A 16867-nucleotide genomic window follows, 5' to 3' on the forward strand; every position below is an offset into this window, starting at 1 on the left:
GTTGGCTCCGGAGCAGCGTCACTACAACCCCTCCTCAGCCTAAATGACCACGGCGAGCAGCCCTAAGATCAGGCGGTCCCCATGAACCAATTCGGCCACCCCCGTCCAAATTGTCCAATGGAACTGTCGGGGCTTCCGTTCCCGCGCAAAGAGGGCGAATCTCCGACTTTACCTTTCAACTTTCGACCCTCTTCCCGCGGTGGTTGCCCTCCAGGAGCCAGGGAGTGGCGCCACCCTCACAAATTACATCACCTTTCAACAGGACCCCTCTTCCTGCGTCTGCGTGCATAAAAATTACACGGCTACTCTAGTTGACTTAGAACTTGACATTGAATATTCCTACGTGATGGTGACACTTCCGCTCAAGAAACAAGATGCACCACTCCACGAACTCAACGTCTACTGTTCCCCCAGACTCAAAAATGTAACGTTCGCAGCACTCTTTAGCCGCGCTCTAAAGGCTGCGGGCAGGGACTCCTTGGTGATTGTGGGTGATTTCAACGTCCACAGTACACTCTGGGGATACGTGCGTGAAGAGAAGCGGGGCGCAAGCTAGCGGAACTCGCGTCCACGCTGTGCCTGACTCTTCACACTTACCCTGCATATCCAACGCGAATACGTAATTCAGTGACCCGGGATACATGCCCGGATATCACCTTTACCAAAAACATTGTACCCGCAGAATGGATCAACACCGAGGAAACCCTCGGTAGTGACCACTGCCTTATCAATACCACTGTAAGAACTAAACCATTGGCAAGACCCCACGCACAAGCTCGGCTACCCGACTGGAATAAGTTCCGGCAAAGCTACATCAATTCGGCCTCTATCCACGAACAAGGATACATCGCGTAGGCACAAGGATTGTTTACACATCTTCGTTCGGTGGAAACACAAATTCAGCTCTCAGAGGCCGCTCGAGGTGGACAACCACCTTCTGCACCTTTGGGAAGCGCGGCACAGCCTCGTCCGCAGATGGCGCCGCCAAAAACATAACAGAAAGCTCAAAATTCGTATCGGCGAGCTCACTCAGCGAGCGGCAGAGTACGCGGCCCAACTCGCCGACTCAAGCTGGGCAGACCGCTGCAACACGGCGGCCAGACAAATGTCGAGCCGGAGCACGTGGCGCCTTTTCCGTGCCCTAATTGACCCGACTCAAACCCGCGCCAAGACACAAAAACATCTCCAACGAGCTATTCATGGCTTCGATGGAAATACATCAAAATTAGCATGAAAACTGCGCGACCAGTATCTTTGCACTAAGCACAACCCCGGAGGACCCACGTAATCGTATGCAGGTTCAGAGAACATCAACCGTTCCAGTTGCACGACCTGAAGGCGGCCCTGGCTAAAATGAAACGAGGAACGGCACCGGGCCGGGACAAGATAACTCTGAAACTGCTTGCCAATCTTCCCGACCCCGCCTACGAAACCCTCCTCGCTTTCATCAACTCGATCTGGCTTGGTGAGGCACCTCTACCAATTGAATGGAAGACCGCGCTGGTAACTTTCATTCCGAAAGCCGGCAAAGCCATAAACACAGACAACCTCCACCCCATCTCCCTCACGTCTTGTGCGGGAAAGCTGATGGAGACCATGGTGCGGGACAGGCTGTCCGAGTTTCTGGAAAATAAACATACATTCGCAGACACCATGTTCGGTTTCCGCCCGCAAAGGTCCGCTCAGGATGTTCTGCTTCAGCTCGACCGAGAAATTCTCAACCCTGTCGAATATCCCTTCAACGATAAGGCAGTACTCGTCCTTGACTTGAAGGGGGCTTTCGACGATGTCACACACGAAATCATACTGCAACATCTCTCCCAGACGAACTGTGGACATAACACATTTCAGTACATCAAGCAATTTCTCTCAGATCGGCAATCTTTCATCCGAATACAAGACGAAGAACACGGCCCATATAAACTGGGAACGAGAGGCACCCCACAGGGTGCGGTCCTCTCGCCATTACTTTTCAATCTGGCCATGATGAAACTCCCAGCTCAGTTGGCGACGGTCAAGGCATCCACCACGCGCTGTACGCCGACGACATAACCATCTGGGCCAAACACGGATCGGTTGGAGACATTGAGGCCAACCTGACAAGCGGTGCAGATCGTAGACGCTTACGCCCGCCGCTGCGGCCTTCAATGCTCACCGTCCAAATCCGAATTTGTGCACATTCGCCCGTCGCCTAAGTGCACCACAAAAATGGAACTATCCCTGGCCAGCGGTCCAATACCCGAACACGATGAGATTAGAGTACTTGGTCTCCTTATCCACAAACATCGACGGGCTGATACAACACTAGCAAAACTGCGCAAGGTGGGGGACCAAATGGGCCGGATGGTGCGCCGGGTTTCCAACAAACGCGGGGGGTACGGTGCACAGACGCTTTGCGGCTGGCGCATGCATTCGTGACCAGTCGAGTACTCTACTCGACTCCTTACCTCCACCTGCGCAGGTTTGATGAGAACGCCCTCGAAGTGATTCTCAGAAAGATGTAGAAGCGTGCCCTCGATCTCCCGATCAACACATCCAACCAGCTTCTTATGGGCCTGGGGATGTTAAACACATTCGCGGAGCTTCGAGAGGCGCACTTGACTAATCAATACACAAGACTTCCAAAAACGCCATCGGGACGTTGCCTATTAGCCCGACTACACATCCACCACCCAACATTTACGGAAGAGCGCGTACGCATTCCTGAAATGTGGAGATACGCCCTGCACGTACGCCCTCTTCCGGCCAACATGACACGTGACGACCACAGTGGTAGGCGCCTTGCGCGGGCGGAGGCACTGGCCCGTCACTATGGGAACAAACACGGAATTTTCTACGTGGACGCCTCCGGCCCTCACCATGGCGGTGGTACACAGCCGCGGTGAATGGCCTAACGTTCCGAACTCAAGACATAACACATGCGGAAGAAGTTGCCATCGCGTTAGCCGCCACAGACAAGGACTCACGAGTCATCATCACCGACTCGAGAGGGGCCTGCAGAAATATTAAACAGGGGTACATTTCTCTCTTTGCGCACCGCATCCTTCAAAACAGTGACTACCTCGGGGCCCCCTCGTCTCGAACGATTGTATGGGCTCCAGCTCACATGGGCCTCGAAGGCAATGAAACGGCCGACGCCGCCGCCCGCGCCTCACTCTCCGGGCAACGCCTTCAGACCCTTATGATACGGATCTCGAACCCAATCCGGCTCTCACTTTTCGAGAAATTACTGAATTATTACTGAATTACTGAATTCGGCCATGCAATTTATCCTAAGCCTTGTAAGGGCCTTACAAAGGTGGAGGAACGCACACTCCTCCGCCTTTACACCAAAACGCTGCTGTGCCCGGCAGTTTTAAAACACTTTGATCCTGCCTGTACAGGAAAGTGCCCGCACTGTGCGGAGAAGTCTTCGGACATCTTCCACATGGTGTGGGCATGTCAGTCAACCCCGAACCTCACCCCCAAACCCAACCCCACCCGGGAGGACTGGGAGGCAGCCCTGCTCGGATGCTCCGATCTGGCAAGCCAGAAGGCACTGGTCCACCGAGCCCGAGCTGTAGCGATCGCCAATGGGCTTCTGTAATGAGGAGCCCACCTAGTGTTTGCGTGAGGTTGCTCTGGCTACCTCAAGCTTCCTCCGAATAAAGTTTTTACACACACACATACACGAGCGCTGACTAACGACTGCTTGTATTCAAAGCAGGAGCATATGAATACACTGAGCGACAGATGCACAGGAAGGAAAAAGAAGAAGAAGAGGGGCCACAACGTAAATACCAAATAAATTTATTCTCATCATTAAGTTAAAATAGGCCAGCTTGTTGCACGACAACGAAACAGAAGGTAAACTTGCGCATGAAGCCCCTTTGCGGGTGATAATAAAGGCTGCAAATATTTCCCTGGCATGCTTTTTAGGGTAACATTTCGGAATGACGCACATTTCAAAAAGCGGAACACAATTTAGACAAGATTCACAATGCAGGGCCAAGTTGCACTGCATGCGACAGGAGGCATAATAAGCGTTTCGTTGCCTGCCGCACCCACGTTGTTTACGAGGTACCTTTTTATTGCGGGGCCTCGTTGGTAGGTCAGACGGGGCGATGCATCAACGATCACCTCAGAGAAAATTCATCGGCCCTTGCTGACATTGTGCCCAAAAGCAACTTGGCGCTGCATTGTAAATCTTGCCCGCATTTTGTTCCGCTTTTTGAACAGTACTTCATTCTGAAATGCTACCCTGAAAAACATGCCAGGGAAATCTTTGAAGCCCTTATCATCGCCCGCAAAAAGCTCCATGCGCGTGCATACCTTCAGTTTCGTTGTCGTGCCACGAGCTGGCCTATCTGAACTCTTAATGATGAGCATGACATTTGCTTTTACTGCGATAGCAATACTACGCCTGATTTCGGCCCGCCACGAAGACGACCAAGACGAAGAAGAGGACGAAGACTCAGAAGACGATGACAAAAAAGACGAAGACGAAAAAGACGAAGAAGACGAGAAGACGACGAAGAAGAAGGCGAAGAAGACGAAGAACGCTCGGTCACCCGCCGCTAATTTCTTCGCTCCGCATTCAGTTCATTAGCATTGAACCTTTCTCATTTATATGTGGGCTTGTAGCTTACGCTCTCGCGTCATGCCCTTAAAGGATGACCTTAAGTGTCCCCAATAATGTAGCACCTTACACTGATAGGGCGTCACAGGGGAATAATGTAGCAGACAAAAAAAGCTTCCGCCGTTGCTAGCACATTTAAACTAAACTAGGGTTAACCAGAGCTAAGCAACTTTTTCTTCCTTTTTTTTTCTTCCTGCGCATCTGTCACTCAGTGTAGCCATACGCGCAAGCTTTCATTACATGCAGTTGGTAGCGCTCGTATTTTGTCTACTTCCTTGTTCCGTCTCTTGCGCTATTCCACCATGATCCCTTACCAACTCGCCCAGAAACACACTTTTGATATAGATTTTATTGCGCATTGCTTTATTCCATTCGTTGTCCAGTTGCTTTTTGCTTCTATGCAGGCATATTTATACTGTCTTTCTTTTTATACAATTTATGCACTTTTATAGGGAAGGCCAGAGCTCATGAAATTACCATTCTAGCAATTTCTTTCTGTCTCCAAATACTTCTGTTAAAAAAAATAAATTCAATGTTACCTTGTAATATTTCGCTGCTGCGCCTTTCAATCTCGAATCGGAAGTCACTCCCGGATGTGCTACTGCTTGGGTGCAACATATTGCCTAATACCCGAGCACTTAAGGCGACCAACTGAGCCTTGGCTGCACTGGAAGGGATGGAGAACAGTCGATGGCAACAGATGTGAATCGCCAGTGCCGACACCGGGTAGACGAACAGGGCGACGGCGCAGAGGATGGCAGCTGCGAGAACAGCCACGTTGTTCGCCTGCGTATGTGCATAACAATGCAAAGACGTAAGAATCCTCTGTCGAGTTTGAATTCGGAGAGACCCACACACAGCTACATGCTAACGCAAGAGGGCTTCTGTCACTCTCGATGACTGCGAGTAAAACGAGCATAGTAAATTTCTTCCGTGCGGTAGTACTTACAAGTTACATTATGCGAGTAGCGCACAAAGAGTTTGACACTGCGCTGGCAGTGGTACAATTGTAAAACGTCCGACTACTGTCCCGGAGTGCGCGGATTCGATCCCAATTGTGGCGGCTGCGTTTCGATGGACGCGAAATGAAGAGGCGTCCGTGTGCTGTACGATGTCAGCATATGTCAAAGATTCCCAGGGGGTCGAAATTACACCCTCCACTATGGCTCCTCTTTCTCCCACTTTCCATTTTCTCTCCAATCTTCCTCCCCTCCCCTACGGCGTGATTCAGCAACACCACCTAGTCTAGGTGGTGCTCGGTTCAGGTGCCCATAGGAACAAGTGGGAACGATACAACGTCTTTCTGGGATCGTGGTTGCTCCTGGCCCTACAGGGCTGGGACTGGCAGGTCATTGCCACTTGCGTAGGGGTCTAGCCTTCCATCATATTTTTATCTGTTGATGGCCGTCATTGCATCCGCTACCATTTCAATGGTGGCCGTCATTGCACCCGCTACCTTTTCAATGGCGGACGATGGCTGTTGGGACGCGCGTCTTTCCGTCTTATTTTCCTTTCTTCTCTATTTTATCTTCAGTCCGCACGATGGCTCAACTACAGAGCCAGTAGCAGGCCTGGGCATTTTCTTTTCCTTCTTCCCTCAGTCGACACAACATCAAGAATGCCTTTCTCTTCCTGTGAATAAGTTATTTTATTGTTAGGTCTGCAGATATTCAGTGAGTGATGCAGATGAAACAGCAGCGTCTGGAAGAGAGTTCTAATCTCTGATTTCGCAGGAAATAACTAGCCTTAGGAAATAATACGTATGGTCGCTCAATAATTTCATTTAATAATTTTAAGACAATAACAATGAGGAAAAGGATTTCAATCTTTCATACCTAGTTTTGGCTTTTGGCGTCACTAGTTTAGCTTGATTACAGACATCACATATTACCGACTACTGATTAAAAAGGACATTGCAGAATCAATATGCCGTGCTGAGACTTGTATTGTTCGACCTATTGGAAATGAGTAACAATGCTTAGCAATAAGTGGTAAGGACTACAAGGGCTAGGCATGACTCATTAAAACTGCTAATGTCTACGAAACGACCAATATGTGAAACTACTAATAATAACCAGAACTGGCTGGAAATGATGCTCAGCTACGTGCAGTAATGAAACTCATGATAACCAAACGACCAGTATATCAAACGACGACTTGAAATGCCCGCAGGTGATTGGAATTGAGCAAAATGACTAGGCATGGCCTTTGAATGACCACGAAATGGCCGATATGTAAAACAATGACTCGAAATGACCGCAACTGATCGGACCTCAGACGAGTAAAAGTGCTTTTATGCTTCAGCGAGATTCCGCGAATGACATTTACTGCGCCTTCCCTTTCCTGTTGCAGGAACGAATTACAGAACGCCGGTGAACCTTGATCCGCTCAACGGTACGCTGGTTGTGTTCGATAAGGAGCGCAAGATGTAGGACGGTGTGCAGCAGCAACGCTCAGGGTTTTCCATCTCTCAGCTGTTGATTATTGTTGTTGCGATAGTAAGCAGGAAAAGAAAACGCCCTGGCCTGCTACTGGCTCTGTAGCTGAGCCACCTCCGCTGCCTGATTTATTTATAGGAAGGAAAAGACGGGTTAACTGTCTCACTTGTTTTCTGTGGACACCGCAACCGCGCCGTAGGGAAAGGAAGAAAGGTGGGAGTGAAAGTGGAAAGAGAAAGAGGAGCCGTAGTGGAGGGCTACGGAGTATTTTCGACCCCCTGGGGATCCTTAACGTGCGCTGACATCGCACAGCACACGGACGCCTCTTTGTTTCGCCTACATCGAAACGCAGCCGCCGAGGTCGGGTTCGAACCCGGGTACTCCGGCACAGTAGCCGGGCGTCTTACCACTGCATCACCCCGGCGGGGCGCTCATGCAGACAGAACGGAAAATAGAGGAGGAAGGAAAAAGAAAAGGGAGAGAGACGCGCTTTTGTGGGGGGGGGGGGGCAACCGCCGTCGTCCACCACCAAAGCTGTGGCGAGTGCAATGACGACCTGCAACACACAAAAATTCGGCGGCAGGCTAGCCCCCGCCGCACGCGGCGGTGACGTAGTGCTGTACCTATCCCAGCCCCATATGTAGATTCTGTTGTTGTGGCTGCAGGAAGAAGGAAAACAAAATGCACGGGCTTGCTACTGGCTCTGTAGCTGAGCCACCTCCGCTGCCTCGTGCAAGAGAAGAAAAAATAGAGAAAAAAAAGGAAGAGGGAGAAAAAGACGCGCGCCGCAACAACAGCCGTCATCCACCACCGAAGCGGTGACGGGTGCAATGACGGCCTACAACAGATAAAAATTCGGTGGCAGGCTAGCCCCCGCCGCAAGCGCTCGACATTTTAAAGCGAAAGCCTTTCTAGGCTATAGAATGAAATCCCCAGCGCCAGAGTTTGGCACGAGAACTGTGCGCGAGATTATCATATTCCGCGAGATTCCACGAGATTCTTCTTGTCTAGCGTTCTTGTCATCTGCAATGCCACACATGAAGGCGCGCTAAGGAACGCGACAGGGGCGACCATGTGCCGCCCGAACTCACACTTGCTGGAGAAAGTGTGACAGATACTGCGTCTTCCTTTTCCTGTTAATCAAGTATACAATCAAATCAATCAGTGGCTGAGCTACCCGGGTTCGAACCCGACCTAGGCGGCTGCGTTTCGATGGAGGCAAAACGAAGAGGCGTCCGTGTTTTGTGCGATGTCAGCGCAAGTTCCCCAGATGGTCGAAATTACTCCGAAGCCCTCCAGAACGGCTCCTCTTTCTCTCTTTCCACTTTCACTCCCACCTTCCTCCCTTCCCTCACGGCGCGATTGAGGTGTCCACAGAAAATAAGTGCGACCGTTACCGCGCCGACATCGCACAGCACACGGACGCCTCTTCGTTTCACCTCCATCGAAACGCAACCGCCGAGGTCGGGTTCGAGCCCGGGTAGCTGAGCCACTGATTGATTTGATTGATTTATATGTAGCACTGCAACGAACGCCAATAAGAGGGAAACCATGAGAGGCAAATGACAAGAGCGGAGGTAGGCTTTCGCCAATCTCCGCTTGACACCTACGATATCCCTTACTTTTTATATTATGGCAACACAGTAGCCTGTATCGAGGTCGCAGTCCTGTAGCCCTTAACCCAGGCCCCATTCCCTGTTCCTCCTGCGCTGTTATCTGACCGCAGATATCGGCGGAGGTAGTTCGACACTTGAGCTTTACTTAGAGGATGGCGATTCTCGAACGCGAAATATATCTAAGCTACACAAGCGCCTGCCTCGAAGTCGCGTCCAAGTAGGAGATAATTCGACACTTGAGCTTGACTTAGAGGATAGCGTTTCTCGAACGCGAAATATATCTGAGCTACACAAACGCCTGCATCGAAGTCGCGTCCAAGTAGTTATCTTACCTCTGGTCCTGTCGCCAGTTGCAGCACCTTCATAATTTTAAAATGGGCAAGCGCCGTGGTCATCCCCCTTGAGGCCAGCGCCCAACAAGCCGCACAAATCTCACGCAGCTCGGTCATCTCGTGGAAGCCAGGGCACCCATGAACGGGGCGCAGCTGCATGTCTACTAGGAGCCTAGCGCCGATGGCACGCACGGGCACCGATTCGGAAGAATTGGTTCCCATGCTGCTCCTGGGAGTGCTCGCGTCAGCAGTGTATTCCGTTGCACTGGCGTTGCTAACTGCACAATTGCAAGACCAGTCATCACTCCGGTCCCTGTATCAGAGAAGGAAGAGCGTGCATGAGATCAGCATACCTGCCCACACAATGTGACGCTGCATCTTCTCGGTGCGTCCTCTCGGAAAACGTCCACCCGCTGCTTGAGTTGTTGCTGCTGTTGTGGCTGTAGGAAGAAGAAAAAGAAAATGCACGGGCCTGCTACTGGCTCTGTAGCTCAGCTACCTCCGCTACCTGTTGTTGCTGTGGCTGTAGGAAGAAGGAAAGAGAAAATGCACGAGCCTGCTACTCGCTCTATAGCCACAGCCACCTCCGCTGCTTCGTGCGGACAGAAGAGAAAATAGAGAAGAAATAAAAAAGAAAAGGGAGAGAAAGACGCGCGCCGCAACAACAGCTGTCTTCCACCACCGAAGTGTTGTTGTTGTGGCTGTAGGAAGAAGGAAAAGAAAATGCACGGTCCTGCTACTGGCTCTGTAGCTGAGCCACCTCCGCTGCCTTTCTGATTTATTGATTTATAGGAAGGGAAAGGCGCGGTAACTGTCTCACTTGTTTTCTGTGGACACCTCTACCGCATCTTTAGGGAAGGGAGAAAGGTGGGAGTGAAAGTGGAAAGAAAGCGGAGCCGTAGTGGAGGGCTACGGAGTAATTTGCACCACCTGGGGATCTTTAGCGTGACCTCCCCTGCCTCGTGCAGACAGAAGACAAGAAAGAAAAAGAAGAGGGAGAGAAAGACGCGTGCCGCAATAACGGCCGTCGTCCACAATGGCGGGTCACCTCCGCTACCTTGTTAGACAGCGTGACGTCATTCGACGTCATGGCTCCTTAATTTTTATTGTACGTATGGGCATCTATGGAGCCTTCGCTACTATAGTACATATACCTTGGCAGTATCACTGATGGGGCTGGCACAGGTAGGTCTCCACCGCTTGCGGCGGGGGCTATCCTGCCACAGAATTTTTATATGTTGTAGGCCGTCATTGCACCCGCCACCGTTTCGATGGTGGACGACGGCTGTTGTTGCGGCGCGCGTCTTTCTCTCCCTCCGCTTTTTCTTCTCTGTTTTACCTCCACTACCTAGCAGAGACAGAACTGTAAATAGAGAAGAAATAAAAAGAGGAGGGAGAAAAAGACGCGCGCCGCAACAACAGCCGTCGTCAACCACCGAAACGGTTTCGGGTGCAATGACGGCCTACAACTAATAAAAAGTCTGTGGCAGGCCAACCCCCGCCGCAAGCGGCGGAGGTCTACCTGTGTGAGACCCATCAGTGATGCTGCCAAGGTATATGTACTATGGTAGCGAAGGCTCCATAGACGCCCATACATACAAAACATGGCGGCTCATGGGCTCCAGCGGCCAATGAAATTTGGGGGGGGGGGGTGGGGGGGGGGGCATGACGTCGAATAAGGTCGCGCATACGTGCACTTTGGCATGAATTACAAACAAGGTTTTTTAAACCGCCGCGTCGCATTGACGAACCTGCATCTTTTAAAGTTGTTGCCTTTCAGCGTGCGCCAACATTCAGTTTCCGTTGCTTACGCCCTTGTTCTGCTGCTTACACCCACAATGAACGTGGTTGGCAAAGGTGGCGGCATAGAAAGGCAGCAACACTTCCAAACATAGACCAAGCATGCAAATTCATAATGCAAATACTGCTGCAAGTCATGCAAATGCTTTGGCCATGTACTTAGTCTTTCAGCACAGTAAGTTGTGGTCCAGAAACATTGGTGCAACCGTGAAGTCGTGCCCAGTTCGCAACAGAGTGTCCCAAGTGAACAATTACGGTTTTCATGTTCATGGTTAATTGCACCAACCAAGCAAATACAGCAATAAAGCACAACAATAAAAAAATGCATATCTCAGACAGCACAAACAGTAGCGCTGTTTAAGCGGGATAATCATCTTAATGATCACAGCCGAGGCATGAAAAAAGCTTGAGGTGCCTGCCAGAAAACATCACCGAGTGCGAAACATGCATGTACAGAAAACAAAGCTATGACAGCTGCAATTTAAATAAAAATGCTATAAAAGTAGGTGCATCAAAACACGTGGAGCATAGAGCACTGGGATTACACTTCACATTTAATTTCTTCGGCAGAAAGTATAAAGCAGTTTTCAATGCAATTTCAAGGTTGCACCAGTTCACACAGCTTTACCATCAACAAACGTGCTTAACACAGGAGCATTATAGCATACATTGATTCTGTGTGCAACCTTCGGATCGTATCACCGGTGACTGTCAGCCGAGAAGAGGTGCAATAAGACACCGATGTTTGAGTCCACGCTGTCGTAATGTGCCACAGGGCATCGCTTCCTCGCTTTGTGCGATCCCATCTTGTGATAAAATGCTAAGCTCAATAAAATGCTGCAAAAAGACCTAGCACTACCCGCACGGCGAAGGGGACAAAACCAAATAAACACGGCAACAGGGCAGCGACCAGCAAGGACGTCGAAATCTTCGCAAAAGGGACGTTTTCAGACTTGCGAACTAAATTTATACGATTTCCCGGGCGCACCAAGGCCCGCACGACAGCAGACGAGCAGCAGACAGCGATAAGAAACCGTTTTGGTGCTTCGTCAGCTTCTTTATCTCCGTTGCCTTGGTTACTTTGGTTGCCTACTTCGCCAGAGCATTACAAGGCCTGAAGTTTCGTCAAGACGGATGCAACGTCAAGGGGGCGCGATAAAATTGTTGCAAGATTTTTTTCTTTAATCAAGAATGTCTATATAAAATACCTTACCTTTTTTACACGCGAAGTATTCAAAATGTGCATTCTTTTTATGTTGATTGATAATTTTTATTTTGTAGTAGTATAACGCCTTAATCTCAGCGATTGGCCCTGCGACCTGTGGCTATGCTGCGGTACAACTGAACCGCTTTTGGGCCAGCCTTCTCCACCACGCCATGATGCTGCAAGCAAAGTAGGCGCTGTACGCGCGTACGCACGACAGGTTCACAATTCCACGCGCAGTACGTCTCGAGCGACCGCCGTTTTATTTTGCAGCGCAGATCTTTGCGCCCATTCCTGCCTTTCACGGCTCGCCGTTGTGCCTCGTGACCAGCTGCATAAACATATAAATTTTGTCTGCACCGGGAATAGAACCTCCATCCAATGTAATCCTAAGATAACTCTACATTGATTTTACTATATCCTCCATGCATCTAACAACACCTACAATATGCAAAAGAGATGGGCATGAAATATTCCTCAGAAAAATCGATGTTGTTTATAAAACAATCCGAAACATCTAAGGAAAAAAGAACAAGTGGACGTAAATATAGAAGTGGAGGGACAAAGTACCTCCCGGCAAGTACCTCCACGGACAGGCTAATGATGGTGGGAATACACAACACAGTAGAGGAAACAATTGAGGAAACACTAGCTACACAACAAAGAAGGCTAGAGATAACTAAGGGTGCAGGGAACATAATGAGCGAAATAGGTATACAACCGAAGGAATACTGGGACACGAAAGAGGAAATGAGAGTGGAGGTTCGGAAACGGCTCCATATCCCCCCATTACCAAAGAACATGCACCCTGAATATAATAAGCAAAAACGAGAGAAAAGCACCGAAACATAGACACGGAGATTCGAAGGCATAAAATTCACGTAGAATTGCATATGTAGACGCTGCATACGTCGGCAAAGGAAAAATAAATGCCCTCGTACTCAATTGCAAGTGAGAAATGGTTACAGCAGTGTCTATAAAAACAAAATCGATACAGACAGCGGAATAGGCTGCAATAGCACTGGCTCTTGCTCAGACCGAGGCAAAATACATAGTCAGTGACAGCAAAAACGCAATCAGGAGCTACACCGCTGGATTAATAGCAAAGATCGCTGGTAGAATCCCCGCTCAAAAGCGAACAGCAAGAGAGGCCACCCTAGTTTGGACGCCAGCCTACGCAGGCGTGCGCGGAAACGAGCCGGCACACAAACTAGCCCGAGATCTCACACACCGGGCTTGAGGAGTGCCACCGGAGAAAGGCAAACGAGAGGACCTGATTAACTATAGCCAAATAACGATGCACTACAGATTGAGCAGAAGGGTCCCACCACCACCAGACCCCACGTTAGGCAAAGAGGAAGCAGTAGCATGGAGAAAGCTACAGACAAATACATACCCGAACGCAGTTCGTCTCAACCATATATGGCCAGAAATACGATCAGACCTATGTTCATTATGTAAGGAAAGGGGATCACTAGATCACATAATGTGGGAATGTGCAGTCACCAGGCAGGGCAGTCACCAGGCAGGTGGTCGAAATTACTTCGTAGCCCTCCACTACGGCTCCTCTTTCTCTCTTTCAACTTTCACTCCCACCTTCCTCCCTTTCCTTACGGCGCGGTTAAGGCGTCCATAGAAAACAAGTGAGACAGTCACAGCGCCTTTCCCTTCCTATAAAGCAATCAGTTTCGGCAATATGACACGCTTCTATCCTCACTCACCTCTCACTGATGAATATAGGCAAAATGGACATATGACTACATCGCTCTTGTCTTAATTTGGAACATATTGCCACCTAGCGTTGCCCGGTGGCGCATGACTGAGTGAAGGACGACGAAGTGTCGCTTGTGGGTTTTGCGCCTGTGCTGCTCACCGCTGTTGTATCGGAGCTAACCCCTTGGTATTCTTGATATCCTCAATCACCTTGTACGTGACATTCTGGTGGAGGTGCGGAGTAAGATCACCTATGCAAGAGTCTCCATCTGAAAGACGTCGCGCCAGCCCTGTGCCATTGGACACCCCCGTGCATCGCTGCAGTCGACGGCTCCAGGGACTGCCTCCGGAGTTTCAGCCATCACCCGCCGCCATGACATCTAGTGCTCCTGCTCAGCAGGTAACGGGCGTCGCACCGGCCTGTAACTACACCTTGCAGGCCCCTCGGTACCGAAGTCTTTTCATGGTGACCTCTTTGAGGATGTGGAGGACTGGTTCCTTCAGTTTGAGCGTGTCGCTGCTTTTAATCAGTGGGACGATACTGCCAAACTAAGGAACGTCTACTTCAGCCTTGAGGATGGCGCCCGGATCTGGTTCGAGAACCGAGAGCAAATGTTAACATCGTGGCGGGAATAGTTACGAGCCCACCATTGCTGTCGGGGACCGAAAACCGTCCCACATACGCGGAAGTTCTGCAGAGTCAGGCTCCCCCTTCACCACCACCCATTCCCGCGCCGCCTACAGTTCCGCTGCCCTCAGTGCAACCAGTGCAGTACTTCGACGAACGTCCCCTGCCCCGACGCAAAGCCGACATTTGGCGCACGCCTGACCGCCGTCCACTCTGCTTCCACTGCGGTGAACCAGGTCATCTTTACCGGGATTGTCCTTATCGATGCCTCGGTCTTCACGGCTTCCGCATCGACGCGCCTCCTCCCCGGTTTGGTCAACGACCCCGAGTTATTGAAGAGTATCTGGCGGAACAGCGTTCATCTCGCTCGCAGCGTCAGTCCCGCTCCCCTTCACCAAGGCGCTCATTGACGTCCACCCAAGGTTCCTCGCGAGAGGGGCAAGGCCGCTCGTCTAGCCCTGGTCGGGAAAACTGAAAACAGCGACCTTCGGGGGCAAGGCCGCTGGTAGTCGCTGCGTTGAAGACCTCCCGTCGTCGCCGCTTCGATCCGACCGCGAGCTGCTGGTACCGTCCCCTAGGGAAGCCAAAAGCGTTTCTCTGGATATTCCTGTTATTTTAGACGGTCGTACTCCAGTCAATGCATTAGTGGACACCGGTGCGGATTATTCGATTTTGAGTGGTCGCATGGCGACTGTTTTGAGGAAGGTGCTCACTGCTTGGCCAGGTGTTTACCTTCGAACCGCCGGCGGTCATATAGTTACCCCAAAGGGGATGTGCACGGCTCGTATTCAGATTAACAGATATACGTTCGTCGTTACTTGCGTCGTTTTGAGTGACTGTTCCCGTGACCTTATCCTCGGCATTGACTTTCTGCGAGAATACGGAGCAGTTATCGACCTGCGAAATAGACGCGTCACATTTTCGATGGGACAATCTGCCGAACGAGATAGTAGCAGTCCTTGCAATGCCGCACTTCGCGTTTCCGCCGAGAGCGTCTCGCTGCCGCCGCGAAGCAGTGTTCTTGTGGAAGTTACCTGTGACGATTTCCGTGCCGGCGATGCTGTAGCGGAAGCGAACCATTCACTCCTGCTTGCTCAAGGCATCTGCGCTGCTCGAAGTTTATTGTCGCTTCACAATGGCCGGGCTGCACTCCTTGTCACAAATTTTTCTAATGAGCACCGGCACTTCTTTCCGGGAACTGCTATCGCTTTCGCTGACCCTGTTACGCACGATCCGGTCTGTTTTACATCCACGGCAGTCGAAACTAATGAGCCATCTCTTGACAACATCGACATTAACTGCCACTTGTCGAAGGAGAAACGGCGGGCCTTAGAGCTACTGTTGCTGGACTTCAAGCACTGTTTTGCTTCTTCCTCGAAGGTTCGTCAAACGCCCATCACACAACATCGCATCATTGCTTATGAAGACGCTCGCCCTATACGACAGCAGCCTTATCGTGTGTCTGCCAAAGAACGAGAAGTGATCCAGACGCAGGTTCAGGAGATGCTGGATGATGGTGTTGTGCAGCCTTCACAAAGCCCGTGGTCTTCACCAGTAGTCCTGGTCAAGAAGAAAGACGGCACTCTTCGATTTTGCGTCGACTATCGGAAATTGAATAATGTGACAAAGAAAGATGTATACCCGTTGCCGCGCATCGATGACTCACTGGACAGATTGCGACGTGCGAAGTATTTTTCATCTATTGATTTGAAAAGCGGCTATTGGCAAATCGAAGTAGACGAAAGAGACTGAGAAAAAACCGCATTTGTCACTCCAGATGGCCTATATGAATTCAAAGTACTCCCATTTGGATTGTGCTCTGCCCCAGCTACATTCCAAAGGATGATGGACACCGTCCTCACTGGCCTCAAGTGGCAGATCTGTCTTGTGTACTTGGACGACGTAGTTGTTTTTTCCGAAACATTTGACCAACACCTCGAACGCCTTCGAGCTGTACTGGAAGCGCTCCGTTCTGCTGATCTCACGCTGAAGCCCGAGAAATGCCACTTCGGGTATGCAGAACTCAAGTTCCTTGGCCATGTTGCGAGCGCCGATGGGGTGCGCCCGGATCCCGAAAAGACTGCTGCCGTCGCACGGTTTCCCGTTCCAGCTAACAAGAGGGCTGTTCAGCGCTTTCTCGGCCTGTGCGCATATTATCGGCGGTTCATTGCGGACTTCTCTCAAATTGCGGAACCTCTAACGCGCCTCATAAGGAAGGACACCGCCTTTGTGTGGAACTCTGAGCAGCAGACGGCCTTCTCTTTGCTTCGCGAGCGCCTTCAAACATCCCCTGTTCTGGCGCACTTCGATGAAGCGGCTGACACAGAGGTGCACACTGACGCCAGTAGTATCGGTCTGGGTGCGGTCCTTGTTCAGCATCAAGACGGGATTGAGCGAGTAATAGCCTATGCTAGCCGCACACTCTCTCGCGCCGAAACGAACTACTCTACCTCGGAAAAGGAATGCCTGGCGGTCGTGTGGGCCACTATGAAGTTTCGCCCCTATCTTTACGGCCGAC

The sequence above is a fragment of the Amblyomma maculatum genome, chromosome 9 (assembly GCF_055883805.1).
Source record: "Amblyomma maculatum isolate TAMU_Amacu chromosome 9, ASM5588380v1, whole genome shotgun sequence".
Taxonomy (NCBI): domain Eukaryota; kingdom Metazoa; phylum Arthropoda; class Arachnida; order Ixodida; family Ixodidae; genus Amblyomma; species Amblyomma maculatum.